The following is a 6,768-nucleotide window of genomic DNA, read 5'->3' as shown; positions in this document are numbered from 1 at the left end:
GGGGAGAGCAGCTTTAGCTAAGGAGGGAAGGCAGAAGGAGGAAAATCTTCAAATCCCCTCTCCTCTCTCTGAGCCAACTCGTTACAGCTGCTGTCTCCCCCTGAACCCCACTTTGTTTCCTCTCTTTCCCTCTCATATCGTGGTACAAACCTCCCTCGGGGTACATTCCCTTCCCTTTCTCTCTTTTATTTTTATTTTTTAAACAGTGGTACAGTAGATTGAATGTTGAACTTCAGCATCAAGGAGACCTGAGTTTGAATCCTGTCTTGGGCAATTATTATGTGATCCTTAACTTCTCTCACTCTCAGTTCCTTTATCTGTAAAATAACAACACCTACCTTTCAGAAGTGTTGTAAGGATTAAATAAAATTAACATAAGTAAAGTACTATGCCAACCTTACTGAACTATATAATATAAGGTAAGAGACAGTAATGCTAGGTGGAAGTGATTGTACTAATATTACTAGTAGTATTTTAGAAGTAATACTAGTAGTAGCAGCTCATCATTATTTAAATGTAATATTTCTTCTTTAATGTTAGCAAAAAAAATAAAAGTACAGTTATTAGAAATAGGATACAGCCATAAATTAATGAGAGGAGAGTTTGAGAAATGCAATAGAAATCACAAGACTTCCAGCTATTATATCTATATCTATATCTATATATCACTAATTAAATGATGACTATTTGTTAATTCAAAATTTAAAGAAATATAAATGTGTTAATTTGACACAATTTAATTTCTTTGGCAAAGATACAAGTACTGCACTGTGTGGTATTAACACATGTATAGTTCATTTGTTAATTCTCAGGAAAAGTGCTATTTTCTTTTTGGCCCCTACCCTTGCACAAGCTTTATATGACTATACTCCTCAAAAATGCTTTATTATGAATATATTTTACCATTCAGTTTTACCCCTCAAATCTTCTACATGAGCTCTGTCTCAACTTGTATTATGGAGACATCCAAGAAAGAAGGACAAAGCAGTTAGCTCTTATCTTTTTTCTGGTGATAAAGGAACATTTTAGGAAGAGGTAAGAAGGAAAGATCTAAAAGAAGAAAGTCAACAAGCTTCATGCCTTATTTGACTCTCATGGGGATCTAGGTTTTCTGGCTTATCAAATTCTCAATTATTGCTTTTTCAGCCTATGAAAATGAGCCACTATAATGCAATGGACAAAACTAACAGTTATAAGAAGTGTCCAGATTCTATCAATGCCATTAACACAGTGCTGGAGAAATGCAGGGCAAGTTACTAAACCTCTCTGAGTGAGGCATGCTAACATGACATAAAATCTATAAAGTCATTGTAACTGAGAAAACCATTCTATTTTGAACAAGAAACGTTCATCTAATTTACTGGTTGTTTCATGGAAATGATTAGATCTGTTTGTGTCTTTCATCTACATTGTCTTACCTATGTATTTAATTTCTTTACCTAGTAAAATAGTTTATCCGCTGTGGTTAGCCTCTTAGTTTTGGAGGTTATCCTATAGAATCGGTCTAAGATTTTGCCAAATAAAACCTATTTTATTCTTTTGTTGACAGTTTATAATAAACAGTTTGAAATTTTTTCATTATTTTTTTTTATTTTGTTACTCCTGGAATCTAATAGTAAAATAAGACACAATGAATAACAGTACTTTAAGAGGCTTGTACAATGCTCATCTTACAATTGACTTCATAAGTTATGAGCCTTGTTCATTCTTTTTGGACTTAAAGAAATTATAACAGAGATTGTCTTCTAAAACAATAATTACAAAATACAGCATATTTCCTTTAGAATTTACAAAGAAACTGAGTTCAAAATAATCTAATTAGCCCAATGCCCCCTTCCTATATACATATGAAGACATACCCAATTATCTTGAAAAAGGCAATTAAAAATACAATTAATAATCTTAAGACATGTTATAATTCATTTGATAATTACATTTCTCATGAAGATACTGTCAACATAAACTGTGAAACTGTAGCTCCATCATGTTTATAAGTATCATGGACAATATGTTCACTGCTCTGTTGTTCTTAAATGTTGTGTTGCAGTTTTTCTTAACAGGTAATAAGTGACATAAAACATATCTGATGTCCTGATTCATAATTTCAGTTCTATCAAATATATTACTATGAACTGATACTTTCATTTTATGCACACTAGAAGATGAGTTAAATGGCCAAACTAAAAAAAAAAACACAACAAAAAGCTAACTACACCTTTACTTTACATGCAAAAAAGATAAAAATAAACATTAGTTTTGACATACCTTTTAGAGAGTCATCGCCAAGATAAAAGCATAAAGTATATTTTCTAATTCATAGAGCATAGCATACGTGCAGTTCTAATTGTGTTTTCATCTTCTAGGTCTCCAACCTTCAGAAATAGCCAGTAAATTTGGTGTAAGTCAAAAATTTAAAATAAGTCACACGCAGAAGACAATAAATATGGAATGACTTTGTATTCAATGATACTTCATTATTTTAAATATATATCAATTTTGGGGGGTTTTGTGTGTGTTTTTGCCATGAGGAAAAAAGGTAATTATAGTAGTTTTTAAACATGCTGTCAGAAAATGTACTATTTAAGCTGGGGAGAGAGAGTCCATCCTACAAAATGTTATTTTTCTTTATAAAATGTGTAGTAGAATAAATATTTTTTGAAACAGCAAAGACTATACAGTATTGGTATATTTATTTCTTTGAGAAGGTGCTCTGAATCTCAGACAGCATAAATATTATGGAATGTGATGGTTGCCATGGTAACAAATAAATAGGAGCAGGCAATCCATGCAATCTTTTCAGCGGTTTGACTTTTTTTTTCATAAATATGCATATTTTATAGATAAAGGATCATTCAACCCCTTCCTCAGTTCTCCTTTTACAAATGAACCTATTAGTTCTTTATTTAATTATTCTATACAAATATATTTTATCACTTAGCAAGGGAATAGGTTTAAGAAATTAAATAATTATATGTAAATCAATTAAAATTTTTTTACAAAATTATACTTTAAAAAGTACCTTTAATTTTCATTCTCACTGTTTTATTTTAGTTAAATGTAAGGATAAGCCGCCTGATTTTCCTCTGAGATATAAAATTTACATTTATTTCATTTGAATTTATCTCACATGGATCTTGTACCACTTCTGACTGGGGAATGTTAGATGAACTTGTCTATCAGAGAAAGACAGAAGTTGTGCATTTATAATTTTAAAGAGTCTTTTCTGTTGATATTTGGATCTAAATACCTTCAGTCTAATTTTCTAAATATGCACTTAAATCTTGCCCAATAACATACACACTGCCTCAGAATAAAACAGTACAAAAAGCCTTCTGTATCTGAATGGAATGTGATAACACTATTTTAAGAAGTTATGCTTTAAGAAGTTCATTTTGAGATAGTGCTGGGGCACCTATCCAACAGGCCTATTTACAAAATGTTTTCCGGGTGCCCAGTATTGCACTAGGTTGCACCGGAATTTATTAAGCACCTACTATGGCCACTAATGTCAAGTACTAGATATATAGAGAAAGACAAAATCCATTCCCAGCTCTCAAAAAAATAAGTTTTGTAAGAGGGATGACAGAGAATGAACTATGGATAAATAAGATCTATACAGGACAAATCAAAGAAGGGAAGGCAGTACGACTGAGGAGGGCTCAGCAGAAGGTAGAACTTCAACTTCAACTTGAAGGAAGGAGATAAAAAGTAGAGATGATAAGGGAAAAGCATAGTGCTTAAGATAGAATTTAGAAAGTTGAACAAACAAATATTTGGATAGATACATAGACAGGCAAAATCAGTAGAAGAAAAGGCCTTTGCCCTTTGGTTTTGAGGAATGCAAAATGAAAGTGAGGGAGCAAAAACAGACTTCTTATAACTCATCCACTCAAAGATTCATTAGCATAGAAACAGAAAAAGATAGTCACTTTTTCGTTATGACTTTTTTCAATTCAAAATATCTCAGGGTTGGGGAATATCTCAGAGGTAATCTAGTCTGATTCATATCTATAAATGATTCCTTTCTAAACCATACTTGTCATGCTCATAGATGCATTGCCTGAAAAAGTCTACTCATTACCTCCTGAGGCAGCCTATTCTACTGACACATACCTTGAATTACATGGAGCCTAAATCTACCTTATTTCACTACTCCTACTTCTGCCTTCTAAGGGCAAACATAAGTGTCTTCTCTCATTCTGTGGGACACTCACTCTTCAAATACTTGAAGACAGCTAGTATGGTCTTCTCCAGGCTAAAAAATACCAGTTGTGTGTTCATAAGGGGTAATTTTTCTTCTGATTTTTAAAAACTTGTCCACAATCCCAGCTGCTTTGTTACAGGCTGTTACATTTTCATCTTTATATTCCTAGTGCCCAACACAGCATGTGTATGGCACACAGTAGGTGTCAAATAAATTATTGCTTATTGATTGATTTTAGACTTTGCCCATTTTCTTTCTTTCCAGATCTTTAACTAATTTATACAAGTTTTTATAAATACTACAATTAGCTCTACCAAACAGGATGCAAGACTCCGAGATGCCAGAATTTTAGAGCTGTAAGCGACATTAGGGATCAATAAACTTATTTAACAAGTAATGAAACTGAGCATCAAAGGGTCCATCTGATTTTGGAGCCAAGACTGAAGTCCATTCTCCTATACCAAAGGGATATATATTTCATATGTGTCATCATCATGCTTTCTCTCCAGCCATATTAATAACTCAGAATGAAAAAAAAAATTAAATACCAGTAACCAACGAGAGCATGACAGTCTCAATGCACTTTACCTTCTTCTCTAAAATATCTGTAAATGTATCCTAACCTTAAATAAGCATTTTCTGTTGTGTTATCACACTGATGACTCATCTTTAACTTGTATTTCACAAAGGTCTTTTCAAATAAAACATATAATAACTACTATTTAAATAGTGCTTTAAAGTTTTTAAAAAGTGCTTTTAAAAAATTGTCTCATTTTTTCCTCCTAACACTTGTAGAAGTTAAATGTTATTATTCCCCATTTTACAGATAAAGAAACAGAGAGTTTAAATGACTTGCTCAGGGTCACAAAACTAGTATCTCAGCCTGAATTAGAACTCAGGTCTTCCTGACTCCAGTTCCAGTGCTCTATTTACTTTCCCCATCTACCAGCCTAAACGTTTTCCATATTATATTGTAGAAAATCAACTTCAAAAGTGTAAGACTTCTGGACTTGTAAGAGTAGAGTCCATCTTAAATAAGCAGTCAAATTGTATGTGGCTGGTACTTAAACCAAACTGGAATGCTTCTTGATTTAATCATATCAATTAAAGACATCTAAATTAAATGTGAAAAGATCTCTTGAGATGCCTCTGATGTGTCACCGGATAAACAGGATTGATATTTCACCAGGAGAATGTGATATTTACTCAGGAACATTGGTCTTTCTCTAGGGGTCACCTAAAAATTTTAAAGCTAGTTTAGAATCAGTTATTCAAGAGATTGGGGCAAGTGTGACATTCAAGTAAAAAATCCAAGGAAGAGCTGCCTGTGGGTGAGGAGAGTGCTTCAGATAGCCTAGATCTTCACTCTCCTCTCCTTTGACCAAAGAAAGACAGTAAGGGTTTTGAATAGAGGAATTTGGACTTTTCTTATAGCCTCTTTTCAACCTTTATTTTCTTAGAACCAAAACTAAGTACTGGTTCCAAAGCAGACAGGTAGAAAGAACTAGATAGGGTTACATGACTTGCCCAGGATCATACATCTAGGAAGTGTCTGGGGTCAAATTTGACCTCCTGTCTCTCTACCCACTAAGACACCTACTTTCCCCTGCCCTTTATTGTCTTAATGTTCTCCAAGACAACAACAAATGTGACACAGGTAGGAAATTCAGAAAACAAACTATTCCATGCCCAAGGGAATCTTCTAAAATACCCCATAAAGAACAGAAGAGAGTTTCCAGAAGCTAAGAGTTTTGAAATATACTTTGCTGAATATTGTATAAATGTTGATTTTGAACCTTTGGATTTCTTCTGCTAGAAGTCCCTTAGTATTTCCTAAAATTCCCTTTAATCTCTCCTGCTCTTCTATGTTTGTGTGATCATGTTATTTTTTTATAAGTTCTATATCTCCTCCCTCTTCCTCTCTCTTCTTTCACAAGCCAGCTGTGTTAGCACCTTTTTTTAGCTAGCTCTTTTTTACTTTCACTATTATTAATAAATCTTATAAATATAATACTTGAGTTATTGAATATTAATTTTAAAATCCACAATGTATTCTCTAAGCTTGAGTCCATTTTTCCAATAATATGTATTTGTGGGAGAATTGTAGACTTTTGGGGGGATGTTTTAATCTAGTGTTGCCATTGTACCATATCAGTCAATGCCCCTTTCTAAGGTTGGCTAACTTCATGGATACTCAGCTGATAATTTTGGGAATAAGCACAAATTAGTGAGGGCTTGGGACTTAAAGCGTTAAAAAAAAGGCAGTCTCCAGCCTCTTGTGATTAATTCTAAAGCCAGGACACAAATTGTTAGTGGAGGTGGGAGTTGAGTATCAGCGCATGTGCAACATTATTTTCCCAAATAACTTTATCTTAGATTTGGTCCAGTGTTATAGCTTGTCAAGTTGTTTTTGGATGTTGACCTGATCATTCAGTGCATTAGCTATCCCTCCCAGCTTTTTATCATTAGCAAATATGACGACAAGCAAGCAATATATGCTTTTATATAACCCTTTGATAAAAAATATTAGACCATGTGGGACATTTCGCTAGAGACCTCCTTCC

Source organism: Monodelphis domestica, chromosome 6, assembly GCF_027887165.1.
Source record: "Monodelphis domestica isolate mMonDom1 chromosome 6, mMonDom1.pri, whole genome shotgun sequence".
NCBI lineage: Eukaryota > Metazoa > Chordata > Mammalia > Didelphimorphia > Didelphidae > Monodelphis > Monodelphis domestica.
The sequence above is the reverse complement of the archived record's forward strand: the minus strand, read 5'-3'. Positions refer to the sequence as shown.